The sequence below is a fragment of the Coffea arabica genome, chromosome 9c (assembly GCF_036785885.1).
Source record: "Coffea arabica cultivar ET-39 chromosome 9c, Coffea Arabica ET-39 HiFi, whole genome shotgun sequence".
Lineage (NCBI taxonomy): Eukaryota > Viridiplantae > Streptophyta > Magnoliopsida > Gentianales > Rubiaceae > Coffea > Coffea arabica.
In genome coordinates this window covers 5,064,641-5,081,708 of record NC_092326.1, presented here as the reverse complement: position 1 = coordinate 5,081,708, position 17,068 = coordinate 5,064,641, and the positions used below count along the sequence as shown (strand labels likewise).

At 37.6% G+C, this 17,068-nt stretch overlaps 1 non-coding gene across 1 annotated transcript; it reads left to right on the top strand.

Annotated features, from left to right (window-relative positions):
* Positions 1-8,690: 8,690 nt before the first annotated feature.
* LOC113743926 (small nucleolar RNA R71) lies at positions 8,691-8,797 on the top strand. Its single transcript, XR_003461238.2, has one exon. It is a non-coding gene; the product is annotated as a small nucleolar RNA R71 (small nucleolar RNA).
* Positions 8,798-17,068: the final 8,271 nt, after the last annotated feature.

Sequence of the window (17,068 nt, the reverse complement as noted above, 5' to 3'; positions counted from 1 at the left end):
TTCCTTTATTCTTTCTTTCCTTGTAATCAATTGTTGTTGTCGCGAAGTTTAGGTCCTTGAGGCCACTCAGGGCGGGACGAATAGCAGTCGTATTAGAAGTCAGAAATTTATTGGCACAATTTCATCAACACATTCATGAGGCTTTCCTGGTTTTACTCATATAAATTAGGTGACATGCTACCGACAACATGCTCATCCGCAACACTTTGTTGCCCGGAAAAATCGGCGCAAACACATTCATTTCAAATACATATTGATACATCATGTATTTATTTAAGATATTTCTAAGGAAAGATCCATTAACACACTTAAATTAAATCTAATTTACCATGTGAATACATACAACTAGAAGCGGCAATTTGGATTGAAATCCATTTATCCATCCATATAATCCATAATTAAATGGATAATGGATTATCCATTTATAGTATTGGTTTTAAATGGTTGATCAAAGTAAAACCATTAAGTTAAATGGATTTATATGGATTATCCACTAAAACCATATATATCTATTTACTTAAAAACCAAATAAAAGAGAGGGAAAGGAAATGACTAAAAAAGGAGCCATCCTAAAATTGCAATTGGGGTGTGAAAAAGCTGTCCCCGTGAATAGTAACCAACCCTGAAACTGAATGTTGGGCTTTACTGCTGAAGAGGTCAGGAAACAAGTGAGATTCGGTTGGCTTTGAAGCAAACCCATTACTTGTGGAGGATTAGAGTGCAAGCCTGGCACCACAGAATTTGCGGTTCAGCCTCCCTGCTTGGTACACCCATGCACCTGATTACTAGATGTTGAGCTCAAAAGTCATCCGTGGCTTTAGTAGTAGACATTGCAAGTGTTGTGTGAGTACGAATACAAGCTAGTGTTGGTATTTTTGTAGATACCCTACATACGGTCTATGCAGGACTTCTATTGTTTGGGCTAGTTTGCAATATATGGCTACTCTGTAATATGTAATATATATATACATATATAATAATAATAATAATAATAATAATAATAATTTCAGATAGTTTTTTAGTGAAATGAAGGTTCATTTTGCTTGAATTTTGGTGGGTGTCAAACCACCAAAAATAAAATTTATATTAAACCTACTACCAAAACTGAATGAGTATAGTGGTGAATAGGATCGTCTCCTCAGGGAACAGGTAGGCAAATCACACAGGAAAATGGGGGGAATTTTAGCAGTAGTACCAACTAATTAAAAAGGAATAAAAACTGAAATTTAAAGTTGATTAAGATAGCAGGAACCAAACTACACAAATAACAATTAATTAAACAACCTAGTCAAGGAATTAATCTTGGCACCGAAGCACACAACTGATCACAGATACACAGGACAATTCATATACTCACGAATAAACTGGTTATAGTGGTCAAGCGACGCGCCCAACCACCAATCTTTCCTTAATTTTATGGTAGTCAAGAGACGCTCATAAACTACCCTCTTGTGACTAGACAACCCCAGAAACGCTCACAGGATTTAATGTAGCCACAGCATTAGGAACTAGAAAGACCCAATTCTAGATGACAAACACACATGCGGGTTTATCTAGACTAGATTAATTATCCCCACGATCCAAATTAGACCACTTGCGAGGCGGTGAAATTGTCTCGTTTGCCATTAATCAAGATGCTTAAAGGCGACGCGCCAACATCCTAATTGGCTATCAATTATTTAGACAATCGAATAACAGGCCTAATTATCCAATAAATCTAAACAATAATAACTCAGGGAAAAATAGAGAATAATCAAATACCCATGAACATATAAATTAAAAATAAAACAATTAAAACGATCTCACAGTTATGGTGCTCCAATCCTTGATTTATTCCTCAACTAGATAAAAGAACTAGCCTTGCCGCATAATCATGAAGCAATTCAGAGTTTTCATCGAGTTTTTGTCGATTGAGGAAGTAGTAAAAGATGTCGGCTCTATTTGCTACTTGCGTTCAAAAGGAAAAAGAAGAAAAAAACAAAGAGACAAGTCCAAGACAGAAGATGCCCTAGTCTATTGCTGCCTTTTTATTTATAGTGTCGCTGCCGCTTCCCTTTGCTTGTTGAATTGGAATTTGTTTTCCACAAGGATTGTTTCCTTATTTCCCTCATTGGATTGTTGCCAAAAATCCTCTTTGGAAAAGCTTCCTGATCCCACGTAGGATTGTTACCAAAAGTCCTCTTCGAATTCTATTTCCTCTGCTACTTAAAGGTCTTCGCGGCACTTGCTTTCCAATTCCAATTGGTTTCCAATTCTCCTGTGTTTTCCAAAAGGATTCCTGTGTTTCCAATTCTCCTGTCTTCTGGAATTTGCCCCTTTTTTATCACTTTTATCACCAATTGCCTGTAATTAACACAAATACCAATTATGAGCAGAAATCCAATACTTTGCATAATAAATTGCCAAAATTAAGACCAAATAACCACAAATAAAATGCATAATTATATCCCTATCAAATTCCCCCACACCAAGATAATGCTTGTCCTCAAGCATTTCAAACTTTAAATACACAACCAAGCGAGCAAATATTTTGCAGCAGTTGAATTCAAAACAATGGCTATTAATCAAAGCAACTATTGCCAATGTATGATTTAGATAACTGTAAAGTACTGATGACAAATTTTACGAGATAACTCTTCAACTAACTTTTAAAACCAATGACTCTTTCAAATCCAGACTAACCAATCTAAGAATAGAAAATATCCAACCAACATTCTTTAATAACTGGTCCAACCACTAAGCAAAATCTCAACATAAAGACTCATGGATCCGCAGGCAATACAATTATTCGCATACTTTTATGCTCGTATACTTTTTTTTGTTTTATTTTTCATCATTTTCATTTTTTTTCTGTTTCTTTTCCCTTTTTTTTTTTTTTTTTTTTAAGGAAGTGCTTAGTCTTGAGCCATTCAAGTCTTTTGACGCGAACTCCGACATCTCTTCAATGAAGGAGCCCGGTTACTCAACTTAAACCGCTTAAAGACCACATACTCATAGTTATCGCTGTTTTTTGACGCGAAAATCGACACTTTAGGTGAAGACCCCCGGTTACTAGTCAATGATAACCAGCGGAGTATAGCCGAATGTTATTCACAAATAAACACCCAAGTAAAATTAAAACCATGCAAGCTTGCTTCATTTCCTTACATGGAGAACTAAGATTAATAGTTGAACCAGTTCACACAAAAATGTCAGAAAAATATTTACAATGCCTATAAAAGTTAACCAAAAGAAATTGCAAGAGTCACAAAGTCTCAAATATTTACCAGAGAGTCATCCTAAAATTTTACCATATCATACTTAACATATTATCATCTAAAACCATAACAATAGTTAATTTTGAAAATCAAGTCATTGCTTATCAAGACTAACCACAAAAATCCAAAAGATATGGTAAAGGTTTTTTTTTTTTTTTTTTTTGGTAGAAGGAAAAGCAGTAAGAAGGAAAAGCTAGATTACTCCCCCCACACCTAAAGTCTACATTGTCCTCAATGTAAGAATGAAAAGTTGAAGTCAAGTGAAGGGAGCAAAAGAAACTTCCCTGAATGAAAAAGAAAAAAAAATTGCAGCAAAACACCATGGTAGAGGAGGTATCAGGGACTGGCAGCGTGGAGCCTCTGACGGTGGTGTGGTGTAGCGTTGCTTCAGATGGAAGCGGAAGTCTTCAATCCAAGCCTGTGTCCCCAAAGTGGACCAGAGTTGTTGTAAGGCGTGACCACGCCTTATAAGGCAGAGTCTTCTGTCCAAACGTTTCTACGCTTTTCATGGAGTCACTTATAGGGCGTGGGCATGCCTTGTAAGGCAGAGTCTCCTGCCCAACACCAAAAAGAACACTTGCAATGAAACAAAACAACCCAAAATCAACGAAAAACGGAAGAGATAAATAACAAAAATTGGAGGCCTTGGGTTGCCTCCCAAGAAGCGCCTTTCTTTAACGTCTTTGGCTAGACGACTCCACAGTGAGCAATTAGGCATAGATAGGATCTACTAAGTGTACCTCTTCCAAAGTGCCAATGTCTGAAACATCAACAAACGGTTTTAAACGATGACCATTAACTGTAAAACTCTTATTAGTCTCTAAACTCTGGATTTCAACCACACCATTGGGAAAAACATTGACTACCACATATGGTCCAATCCAACGAGATTTTAACTTACCTGGCATGAATTTCAACCGCGAATTGAACAAGAGTACCTTTTGTCCTGGGAAAAAGTGTTTCGCACGCAATAGGCGGTCATGAAGCTGCTTGGTACGCTCTTTGTACAAACGTGCATTGTCATATGCTTCAAGACGAATTTCCTCCAACTCCTGGAGTTGGAGCTTTCTCTCTTTGCCATCTCTATCCGCATGGAAATTGCATTGCTTGACTGCCCAGAATGCACGATGCTCAATAGCCACAGGTAAATGACACATCTTACCAAACACCAACCTATATGGGGACATGCCAATGGGCGTTTTATACGCGGTTCGATATGCCCACAAAGCATCATCCAATCGCAAGCTCCAATCCTTACGGTTGGGGTTAACCGTTTTCTCCAATATGCTCTTGATCTCTCGATTGGAGACTTCAGCTTGCCCATTGGTCTGAGGATGATATGTTGTACTCACACGATGGTGCACTCCATATTTTCCCATGAGAGCTGCAATGGTGCGATTGCAGAAATGGGTACCTTGATCACTGATGATGGCTCTCGACACCCCGAACCTACTAAAAATGTGGGATTTGAGAAATCCTACAACAACTTGAGAATCATTAGTCCGGGTAGCCTTTGCTTCTACCCATTTCGATACATAGTCAACTGCTAACAGAATATACAAAAATTCAAAAGAGTTAGGAAAAGGTCCCATAAAGTCCATACCCCAAACATCAAACACTTCACAAAATAACATAGGCACTTGAGGCATTTCATCCCTATGAGACAAACTTCCAAATTTTTGACATTTTTCACAGCTTTTGCAAAATGCATAAGCATCACGAAACAATGTTTCCCAATAAAAGCCACAATCAAGGATTTTTCTAGCAGTTCTCTTAGGTCCAAAATGGCCACCACATGCATAATTATGACAATGAGCAAGGATAGAAGGAGTTTCACTTTCAGGTACACATCTACGAATAATTTGATCAGAGCCTATTTTCCACAGATATGGCTCGTCCCAAATATAGTATCGAGAATCATGGACTATCTTATCTCTCTTACTCTTACTCATGCCAATAGGAAATTTATGACTGACCAAAAAGTTCACAATATCTGCATACCAAGGTTCCTTACCTTTGAGATAGAAAAGATGTTCATCAGGAAATACCTCAGATATGGGAACTGCTTCCTCTTCTCTTATCAACCTGCTCAAATGGTCAGCTACTGAATTATCCACCCCTCTCCGATCCTTGATCTCCCAATCAAATTCTTGCAGCAAGAGCACCCAACGAATGAGTCTTGGCTTGGACTCCCTTTTTGACAAAAGATACTTCAAAGCTGCATGATCAGAGTAAACCGTTACTTTTGACCCCAATAGATATGATCTAAATTTCTCAAAAGCGAAAACAATGGCTAGAAGCTCCTTCTCCGTGGTGGTGTAGTTGCATTGAGCTGGTGTCAATATTTTTGACGCATAGTATATCACGTGACTACACTTCCCACTCCGCTGTCCAAGCACAGCTCCTACGGCATACTGACTGGCGTCACACATGAGCTCAAATGATAGCTTCCAGTCTGGGGGTTGGATGATTGGTGCCGTGGTCAACATACCCTTGAGTGTGTCAAAGGACAATTTGCAATCATCTCCAAAGTTGAATGGCACCTCCTTTTGAAGCAGGCGAGACAATGGTTGAGCAATTTTTGAAAAATCTTTTATGAAACGCCTGTAAAAACCTGCATGGCCTAGAAAACTACGAATATCCTTGACATTAGTAGGGTAAGGTAGACTAGTGATCAAATCAATTTTAGCCTTATCTACCTCAATACCCCTTGATGAAACAACATGGCCCAAAACTATGCCTTCCTTAACCATGAAATGACATTTTTCATAATTAAGAACCAAGTTTGTTTCAATGCATCTTTTCAAAATCTTTGTTAAATGGTCTAGGCACTGATCAAAAGAATCACCGTATACTGTAAAATCATCCATGAAAATTTCAATGCAATTATCAATCATATCAGAGAAAATACTCATCATGCATCTTTGAAATGTTCCAGGAGCATTACACAAACCAAAAGGCATACGGCGATATGCAAATGTTCGAAAAGGGCAGGTAAAAGTAGTTTTATGTTGGTCCTCTTGAGCAACAATAATTTGATAATATCCAGAGTAACCATCTAAAAAGGAAAAGAAACACTTACCTGCCAACCTCTCAAGCATTTCATCAATAAATGGGAGTGGAAAGTGGTCTTTCCTAGTTGCAGCATTTAACTTCCTAAAGTCAATGCACATTCTCCACCCATTTTGCAATCTCATTGGCACTAACTCATTCTTTTCATTTTTCACCAACGTGATTCCAGTCTTCTTGGGAACAACATGGACTGGACTTACCCACTGGCTGTCAGAAATAGGAAAAATAATTCCTAATTCTAAGAGTTTGAGAATCTCTTTCATCACCACCTCCTTCATTGCGGGATTGAGCTTGCGTTGATGCTCTCTCACGGGTTTTACGTCCGACTCCAAAAGGATGTGATGCATGCAAATGGATGGATTGATGCCTTTAATGTCTGCTAACGTCCATCCAATTGCTGGTTTAAATTTCCTTAAGACCCGTAAGAGCCTCTCTTCTTGCAACGCAGTTAAATCATTGGCAATGATTACAGGCAAAGTCTTGTTATCTCCCAAGTAAGCATATTTCAAATGCTCGGGCAGTTCCTTCAATTCCACATTAGGTGCCTGTTGAACAGAAGGTAGAATTCTTTCATTAGAAGTGGGTAATGGTAAAAAAGAATTTTCAAACCTGCCTGGAAGCGGATGTAGTGAATGTAAGGACATGATAGCTTCTTTGACTTCCTCCTCCTCCATGTCGTCCACTTCCAAATTGGTCTTGCCTTGTTGTAAGACAAAGTCTAACTTGTCCCTCATGAAATTCTGTTCAAAATTCTCTTGCACAATGGTGTTAGTCATGTCAACAAAATTTACAGATTCAGTATCCACAGGATGCTTCATTGCATCAAAAATATTGAAAGTGACTTTCTCTCCATCAAATTTCACAGATAAAGTCCCTTCATGTACATCTATTTTAATCCTTGCTGTACTCATGAAGGGTCTACCCAAAAGAATCACTGCTGAATCAGTAGAGTATTCATCATTCATATCAACAATGTAAAAATCCACAGGAAAAATGAATTCATTGACCTTTACTAGAACATCTTCAACTAGACCCTCAGGGTAGACATTCGACCTATCAGCTAGTTGAATGATTACCCTAGTTTCTTTGAGGGGTCCTAAATTCAAAACTCTAAAAATTGAGAGAGGCATGACATTTATTGAAGCACCTAAGTCAAGCATGCTTTTTTCAATTCTTTGATTGCCAATTATGCATGGTATAGTAAACATACCTGGATCCTTGCATTTCTGGGGCAACTTCCTTTGAAACATCGCTGAGACATTCTCCCCCACCTTCACCTTGTCATCCAAACTCAACTTATTGCGGTTAGTGCATAAGCCCTTCAAAAATTTAGCATATTTAGGCAATTGCCTAATAGCATCCAATAAAGGAATATTGATCTCCACTTTCCTGAAGGTGTCCAAAATCTCTTGCTCAGATTCTTCCTTTTTGGCTCTTGTAAACCTGTCAGAAAAAGGAGGAGGAATGTCAACTTTCTTTGAGACTTCAGAGGATTGTTTCTCACCTTCCTCTTCCCCCTTCCTGGGCACTTCTTCTTCTTTGGCCTGGGCACGCCTAGGAGACTGTACCTCCTTGCCACTCCGTAATTGCATTGCACTGGCATTCTCCTTGGGATTAGGAATTACTTGAGATGGTAACTTTCCTCTATTACTATTTTCCAGATTGCTCATGGAAGTTGCCAATTGAGACATCTGTGCTTCCAAATTCCTAATACTAGCACGAGTCTCTTGTTGAAATCTGTGAGACTCCTGTTGAGATCTTTGAGCCTCTTGCTGTAATTGACTCGTGCTTTGGGCCAGTGACTTCACCATATCTTCAAGAGACATGTTTGAATTGGAAGTGGATGGTTGTTGCAATGGTGGCCGTGGCTGAAAATGTTGTTGAAAACCCGGTGGTTTTGAAGCATAGCTAAAGTTAGGATGATTTCGCCACCCTGGGTTGTAAGTGGGTGCAAAAGGATCATTCCTTCGTGGAGGTGGTCCAGAAAAATCTCCCACTATGTTGGCTTGTTCAGGTGAATCCTCCTGGAGAGTTGGGCACATGTCAGTCATGTGTCCGGGAGCATCACATATACCACAAGTCTTCACAGATTGTAATTGCCCCCTTGCCATTTGACGCACCAGAGAGGTAAGCTCAGACAGTTTACCCTCTAAGTCAGAGTGATTCACTTCATTGACCCTTCGTATTGCTCTATCAGCTCTCACTCCAAATTGTTGGGAATTTTCAGCCATGGTGGAGATCAATAACGTGGCTTCGTCTATGGTCTTGTTAACTAGAGCACCGCCACTGGCTGCATCTAACATGCTCCTATCCATGGGTGATAATCCCTCGTAGAAATATTGTATTAAGAGCTGATCAGGGATTTGATGATGTGGGCAGCTGGCACACAGTTATTTAAAGCGCTCCCAGTACTCATATAGAATTTCCCCATTTGCCTGCCTAACTCCACATATTTCTTTCCTTATATTGGCGGCTCTAGAGGCAGGGAAAAATTTCTTGAGGAATCTTCTCTTCAATTCTTCCCACGTAGTGATCGATCCAGATGGCAGGTAAAATAACCAATCTTTAGCCTTATCTGCCAAAGAGAAAGGGAAGGCTCTCAACTTGATGTGGTCCTCAGTGACTCCTTGAGGTTTCATTGTGGAGCACACCACATGAAATTCCTTCAAGTGTTTATGTGGGTCTTCACCTGCAATACCACGAAAAGTAGGAAGTAAGTGAATAAGACCAGATTTAAGCTCAAATGCCTCTTCCGTGTTAGGGAATGTAATGCATAATGGCTGCTGGTTCACGTTAGGAGTTGCCAACTCTCTCAAAATTCTTGGGGCTGCCATTGCTACTCGGGGAATATGCACTTCTTCTTTTTCAGATTCACTTGATGAATCACTGGAAACAAACTCTTGCTTAGATTCTGAAGGTGACGTTGAATCTTGTTGCTTACGCAACTTTGCCTCCTTGGTCAACCTTCTTGCAGTCTTCTCAATCTCTGGATCAAATTCTAATTCTCCTGTACGAGAAGATCGAGGCATAAAATAAATAAATAAAAATAATAATAAAAAAAATAAAAACTAAAACCTGTGCAATAAGTCACTTAAAACACCAGTTCCCCGGCAACGGCGCCAAAATTTGGTGGGTGTCAAACCACCAAAAATAAAATTTATATTAAACCTACTACCAAAACTGAATGAGTATAGTGGTGAATAAGATCGTCTCCTCAGGGAACAGGTAGGCAAATCACACAAGAAAATGGGGGGAATTTTAGCAGTAGTACCAACTAATTAAAAAGGAATAAAAACTGAAATTTAAAGTTGATTAAGATAGCAGGAACCAAACTACACAAATAACAATTAATTAAACAACCTAGTCAAGGAATTAATCTTGGCACCGAAGCACACAACTGATCACAGATACACAGGACAATTCATATACTCACGAATAAACTGGTTATAGTGGTCAAGCGACGCGCCCAATCACCAATCTTTCCTTAATTTTATGGTAGTCAAGAGACGCTCATAAACTACCCTCTTGTGACTAGACAACCCCAGAAACGCTCACAGGATTTAATGTAGCCACAGCATTAGGAACTAGAAAGACCCAATTCTAGATGACAAACACACATGCGGGTTTATCTAGACTAGATTAATTATCCCCACGATCCAAATTAGACCACTTGCGAGGCGGTGAAATTGTCTCGTTTGCCATTAATCAAGATGCTTAAAGGCGACGCGCCAACATCCTAATTGGCTATCAATTATTTAGACAATCGAATAACAGGCCTAATTATCCAATAAATCTAAACAATAATAACTCAGGGAAAAATAGAGAATAATCAAATACCCATGAACATATAAATTAAAAATAAAACAATTAAAACGATCTCACAGTTATGGTGCTCCAATCCTTGATTTATTCCTCAACTAGATAAAAGAACTAGCCTTGCCGCATAATCATGAAGCAATTCAGAGTTTTCATCGAGTTTTTGTCGATTGAGGAAGTAGTAAAAGATGTCGGCTCTATTTGCTACTTGCGTTCAAAAGGAAAAAGAAGAAAAAAACAAAGAGACAAGTCCAAGACAGAAGATGCCCTAGTCTATTGCTGCCTTTTTATTTATAGTGTCGCTGCCGCTTCCCTTTGCTTGTTGAATTGGAATTTGTTTTCCACAAGGATTGTTTCCTTATTTCCCTCATTGGATTGTTGCCAAAAATCCTCTTTGGAAAAGCTTCCTGATCCCACGTAGGATTGTTACCAAAAGTCCTCTTCAAATTCTATTTCCTCTGCTACTTAAAGGTCTTCGCGGCACTTGCTTTCCAATTCCAATTGGTTTCCAATTCTCCTGTGTTTTCCAAAAGGATTCCTTTTTCTTACTTTCTTAATTGTTTGTTGCCAAAAGACTTCTTGCTTTTAAGGTTTCCTGATCTCACGCATGGTAAAAAGGTATCTTCCAATCAGAATGGTTGTTCCAGGGCTTGGGCCCGCGATCCGGCTTTTTCACGCAACTCTGTGTTGTCTGGCGTGGGCACGCCAGAGAAGGCCTAGTCTTCTGGAATTTGCCCCTTTTTTATCACTTTTATCACCAATTGCCTGTAATTAACACAAATACCAATTATGAGCAGAAATCCAATACTTTGCATAATAAATTGCCAAAATTAAGACCAAATAACCACAAATAAAATGCATAATTATATCCCTATCAAATTTACATCCGTGGTATTTTGTGGCTTGAATTTACAAGAAATGGTAATACAAAAAAAAAGTAACAAAAATATTTAAATGGATTATAAATGGATAATTGGTTTTTATTTAATCCATTTAGATCCATCCATTTAGATCCATTTATTAAATGGATTGGATAAATTTTATCCACCATCTATTAAGTCAAAACCAATTATAAACCATTTATCCATATTGCCACCTCTACATACAACCACAAGTATATAATTATGTTGAAACACATTTTCAAATTAATTACACTTTTTTAAAAGACTAACACCCGATACATCTCTCAATGAGTGCGCATCGAACACCCATGTTATTTATACTCTTACAGACAATCAAACATTCCATCGATCTTTACACTCAGCGCAACCTTAAGCATTGGTTGAGATGCGAGACAGCCTATGAGTAAAATTAAATACCTGGTACCTGATTATATTTAGATAGTGGCCCAATCTCGACAAACATCTGGTAACTCGGCGAATGCTACTGCTAAACGTCGTGACCACAATGAGCACAATCACAACTGTATTGCTCAATTGATCACCTCTCGTGTGTTTTGGTGCCAGCGCAACTAGTGATATAGCATAAGTCAATGCTACGGTTGCAATTGCCAGCCCCATCAAATAAGACAAAAGTATCTGTAAGTGCGAAGCACGGGAGCGATACATGGCTGACAATTGTGCTCAACGATGAAACAAATGCAACGGTACTTGCCCGAATCAGACACCGGTAATAGGTGGGATGGGTTTGTGCCATGATGGGTTCTCCTACTCTGTGTGGATTTGGTCCTTCCTTTAAGTCATCTTGCCACAACCCTCCTGGAGGGCTTACCACAGCTTGAAAGGCCATCGTTGCTATGAGTGAGAGCACTACCATCATTGCATTACTTCTCTCTTTGAGCATCACCTGGTACTCTTCTGGGTCGTGGCCTCCCGGCCTGGCGCCGATCAACCTAAGAGAGCTTTCAATTTCGGTATTGATGTTAGCTTGACCCCGCAAAAGTGATAAAGCATTTCTGCCTTTTGCATCCTGCTGTTTCACCCAAACTTGGGAGCTATCAAGCAAGTATTTGATCGTCTGCATTTCCGAATTAGCAATTTAGCTTTAAAATCTAGATCAAGGGTGGTTCCATTTGGTTGCTCCTTGGTACTTTTGTATTATTTTAGAGAGCCAAGGATCTTTTATGTCAAACAAAATATGTGGTCATCTGGATTTGATAGTCACGTAATTAATCTTTGAAAGCATAAACATTTAATGACAATTACTAGAGATTGTCAGATGATCTTGGTGCCCATTGAAAATCCAATCTTTTCTTTATCCATATAGGTAACCCAATTAGGATACCATTCGGATATTGTTCGTGACATTTATTCAAATAACAAATTTAGACTAAGAATCAACGTAATGACACAGGAAGTTGTCAAGCCAAATAAGAAATTACAAAAACTCAAATGATCCAATTAGATTTGGAGCTTGTACAATTGTGCGATTCTTGAAAAGGTTTTAAAACCATTTTTTGTTTAAAAGAAATTTCAAACCACCAAAATGTGGAAATGGAACAAGAATATAAGAAAATGAAAGGAAAATGTACCTTTCAATTTCCTTAGGAGAGAATAATGCTACATGTTGTTAAAGGAATAATTTCAAAAACCTACTTTGAAGCTTTTAACAATTTTGCTTAACATCCGTTTAGTGATCTCCCTTACTTTGGGGTTTTTGGTAACAAGTTCAGACCCCATCAGAAAAAGTGATTGAAAAAGTTGAAAGAAAATTTTGATGATAAAATTATTCCCAAGTTATCCCTAGAAGTGTGTTAGGTGAAATTGTAAGAAATCTAAGGGATGATTTTGAAATTATTTCTATAATAAAATGATTTTTTTTAACCATAGAGATCCATTACTTCTTAAAAAAAAATTCACAAGAAGATTAAAAAATGAAAATGAAAGAAAATAAACACAACCTGGTTTTGACGATAGTGTATGGCCATGTGTAATATGGTCATTCCATCCTCATTTTTGGCGTTCTGAAACCATGCATCTTTTGAGATGTCGACTAGCATCTTCAAGGCCTCCAGCTGATTATACTTGACACATAAATGCAAAATGGTCCCTCCCTCGTCTGTCTTCTCCAGAGCTGCTTGAAATCCGGCATCAAGTAGCTCTTGCAAAACTGCCAATCTGCCATACATGGCAACAAGATGTATGGGGTTTCTGCCATTTCCATCACGGGCCAAGCACAAAAAATAAGCAGCATCCTCACTTCTGCCCTTCGGAAGCTGTGTATCTTTTAATCGGTTGACTAGCATCTTCAAGGCCTCTAGCTGATTATATTTGACACACAAATGCAAAATGGTCTCTTCCCCATCTGTCTTCTCCACAGCGGCTTCAAATCCGGCATCAAGCAGCACTTGCAGTTGCAAGACTGTCAATCTGCCATAAATGGCAGCAAGATGTAAAGGGTTCTGCCTTCTCGATCACGGGCCAAGCACAAAAAATAAGCAGATTGAACTTGTAAGATTGCTTTTACAAAATCTACATGGCCCAACATTGCTGCTATGTGTAGAGGATTCTTATCCTCGCAGTTCAAAGCAGCTTTATCAAGAACAACTGGATCTTCTCCGAGTAACTGGTGAAGAGTGGTAACGTCACCTTTTAGTGCGGCATCACAGAGCCTTTTCTCCAGTTCTTTCTCCGGTTCTTTCTCACCCATGCTGCCTAAACTCCTCAGCTATATACTATATATCACGGGTCGCAGGTTGATTTGCTGCACTAGATAATTGCTTTTCACGGTTATGTATTTGGAGATTTGAGGAAATCTGAACCAAAATATTAGAATGCTGAAAGGCACTTCTAGGCATAGATGTGATATAAATATTGCTCCATTTAGTTAATTGCAACAATGATCGTTTGTCTAGGCATCTGGGAAGCCTAAGGAACTCGATAAAACTTGGTGTACGGTTCTCACAGCCACTTGGGTTGATATATATAGTACTGAATATCCTATGACCTTGGTTCGAGTGTGTACTTTGTAATTCAGGAAGTATTTCACGTTTCTCATTTATACTCTGGTTGCTGTGCAAGAAAAGGCTTGCAACAGGGGATAGATTGAGAAAGTGGGAAGTTTCATGGGTCTTCTGTGCGTGTACTTTGTAATCCAGCTGAGGAATCCATGGTGCGTCTACTCTTTTCTTGTGTTGTTTCTGGCGCAGTATGGAAAAAGGTTCAATCTATGCGTTTTGTTTAGAGGGGCACTTTCCCTTGTTCTGTTGAAATCAGTTGGATATGTCAACATGGAAGTCAAGTTCCTTCGTCGATAAGTTCAAAAGATTAGCCCTGGCTGCTACGGTCTATCGAGTATGGAAGGCTAGGAATGGGGTCATCTTTGGTCATAATCCCACTGCCATACAGAGTAATTTTTTCTGCTGTCTTGGAGACTGTTGGGCATGTTGGAGCTACCTAGAAGAAAAGGGACCAGGGGGAGGAACGGTTGCAGATCTGAAGGTTACGTGTATTTTGCACACGGCGTAACTCTATTTACACATGGTGTAATTTACTTTCAACAATGTAGTTCAAAAACAAAATTTTGTGGGTTCACATATATTGTTAAAAACGAGATACAAGATAAAATTTGAATCTTATAATTTTTTTGACCAAATCTTGGCATGAACTGCCAGGAAGCAACCGATCCTGCCCCTCTTTCGAAAGAAAGAGGGCTAAAGGTAAATGGTATGGGAAGTATAGATGTTTACTTTTGATGTCATTGAGCTGGATGCTCCTTGTACATGCTTATTGAATATCACATAAAGTTGCACATTTACTCGGGGGGAAAAAAAAAGACACTGCTTCTCAGAAAAATTTATGACTTCATTAAAAATGAAGGAAAATGTTAATTGCATTCTATTTTTTTTTTGTTAATTACACTCTCATGACTTTTTTTTTTATCATATAGTCTAACTAATGAAAATCATATAATAAAAATGATAGTAAAAATGTGATTAACAAAAAATAGAATGAGATTAACATTTCTCAAAATGAATGTCTCTTTAGAAGGGGCTTCCTGCTCATGGCAGGCATTACTTGGACGGTGAAATAGGAATCACATCAATTTGAGGAATCATGAATTACTTGTTTAAGGAAGGAACCCTTAGACAATTTTTTATGTTATTCCTATTCCAGGATGCCAGGGACAACTTTAAATTTAACTTTACTTGAGACCTTAGTAAAAATAAAATTCTTATTCCTGAAGAGCTGGTTGTCCTTGTGACGCGGCAATGGAAGTGAAGTACCAAGAATAGTTTCATGAATTACTTTCATAGGAAAGAACCAACTAAAACAAATGATGGGAGTGTAATTAACACCAAGTGGAGAAATTTCTAATTTTGTGGTGATTTTTAAAAAAATTCTACAAAAGGGGTGATTGTGGCCAGGGATTCCGTTGGGGGGTCTTCGCATTCGTGAAATGCGAGCTCTGCTCAACAGAGCTCAGCTCAACATTTTTTGCTTAATTTTTTCCGGAGGCAGAGATTTATATTTTTGTATTAAAACAAAATGTTTAAAGATTTCGCATTCGCGTTCGCATTCCCTAAAAAAAAAATTTTGGGCGGAGGTCTGCTGAGCTCGCATTCGCAAAATGCGAGCTTAGCTCAACTTATTGAGCTCGCATTCGCGATTCGCGAGCTCAAAGACACTAAGTATAATTAAATATTTTGTTTTTTTTTGGGAGCTAGAGAATTTTTTCAAGAAAATAGTAAGAGCTAAGTGCGAGGTCCTAAATGTTTTTTTAAAAAATTTTTCAAATAGCTCGCATTTGATAAGTTTGACCTCCAAAAATTATATTTAATTTTTGTGTTAGATTTCGCATTTATAAGTATGACTTTCAGAAAAATAAATTCAAACTTGGTAGAAAACAAAATTTAAAATGAAATTTACGAGCTCAAAAAAAATGTACAATTAAATGTACTAACTTTTGATCCTTTTTTATGAAATAAATTTATTTATCAAATTCTAATTTTCCTTTGTTATTAATGAATCGTATTTATTTGTTGACACCGATGAATATTAGTTATAAGAATGTAATAATTAATAGTCATTAATATCTGTTACAATTTTTTTATTGTAATTTTAGAAATTCCATAACGCAATGCTATTTAAAAAAATTATATCAGTTATGTTTATGAAGTGCATGTTATTTGTTTGGTAGTTGAAAAGGAAAAGAAAAAAAATTAAATCAAATATCTAGCGATTAAATCTTGCATTTTGTACCTTTTACAATTGATGCGAATGTAGATATTTTTAGATGAAAATCACCGGTTACTCAATATTTCACATACTGAAGTTGCTTTTCATACTCTTAATTTAAGTATCGTTTTATGCGAAAGTCGACATTTGTAGATGAAAACTCCCGGTTACTAAGTATAAAAACATTTGGAGTAGAATAACCCTTTTTTATTTTGGTGTATATATAATAAAATTCCCTGTAAGAATAATCATGAGAAAAGTATGACACTTATTGACCATATTAATTTCTTAACTTATAAAATAAGATAAAAAAAGAATTTTCATCAAATGTGCAAAATGTAGGCATAATTTTGTCCACTTTACTAGATATACTTTCCTATAGATGTAAAAATTATAATCACATAAAAATCATTTTCCAAAATTGAATGAGAAAAGAAGTTTCAAAACTATATATATTTATTTCAAAAGGATAAGTGAAAAAAATTTATTTATTTATTATGGTTAATAACATATATATGTATAAGGTTTTGGAAAAATTTTGACAGAGTCTCCCCTTAAAAGTGAACTAAAACTCCCTGCCAGCAACCACAAGAAATACAATTTAAGCACAACAATTATATGAAACACAACTTAAATCACAAGTACCACACATATTTCTCCCCCCACACTTAAATTACATATTGTCCTCAATGTGTAGGGAAGAAATGAAACAAAAGAAGAAAAGAAAAGAAAGAAGTTTCCGCTAAGTCAATGGCTGAGATCCTTATCAGCCACTATTCATGAACC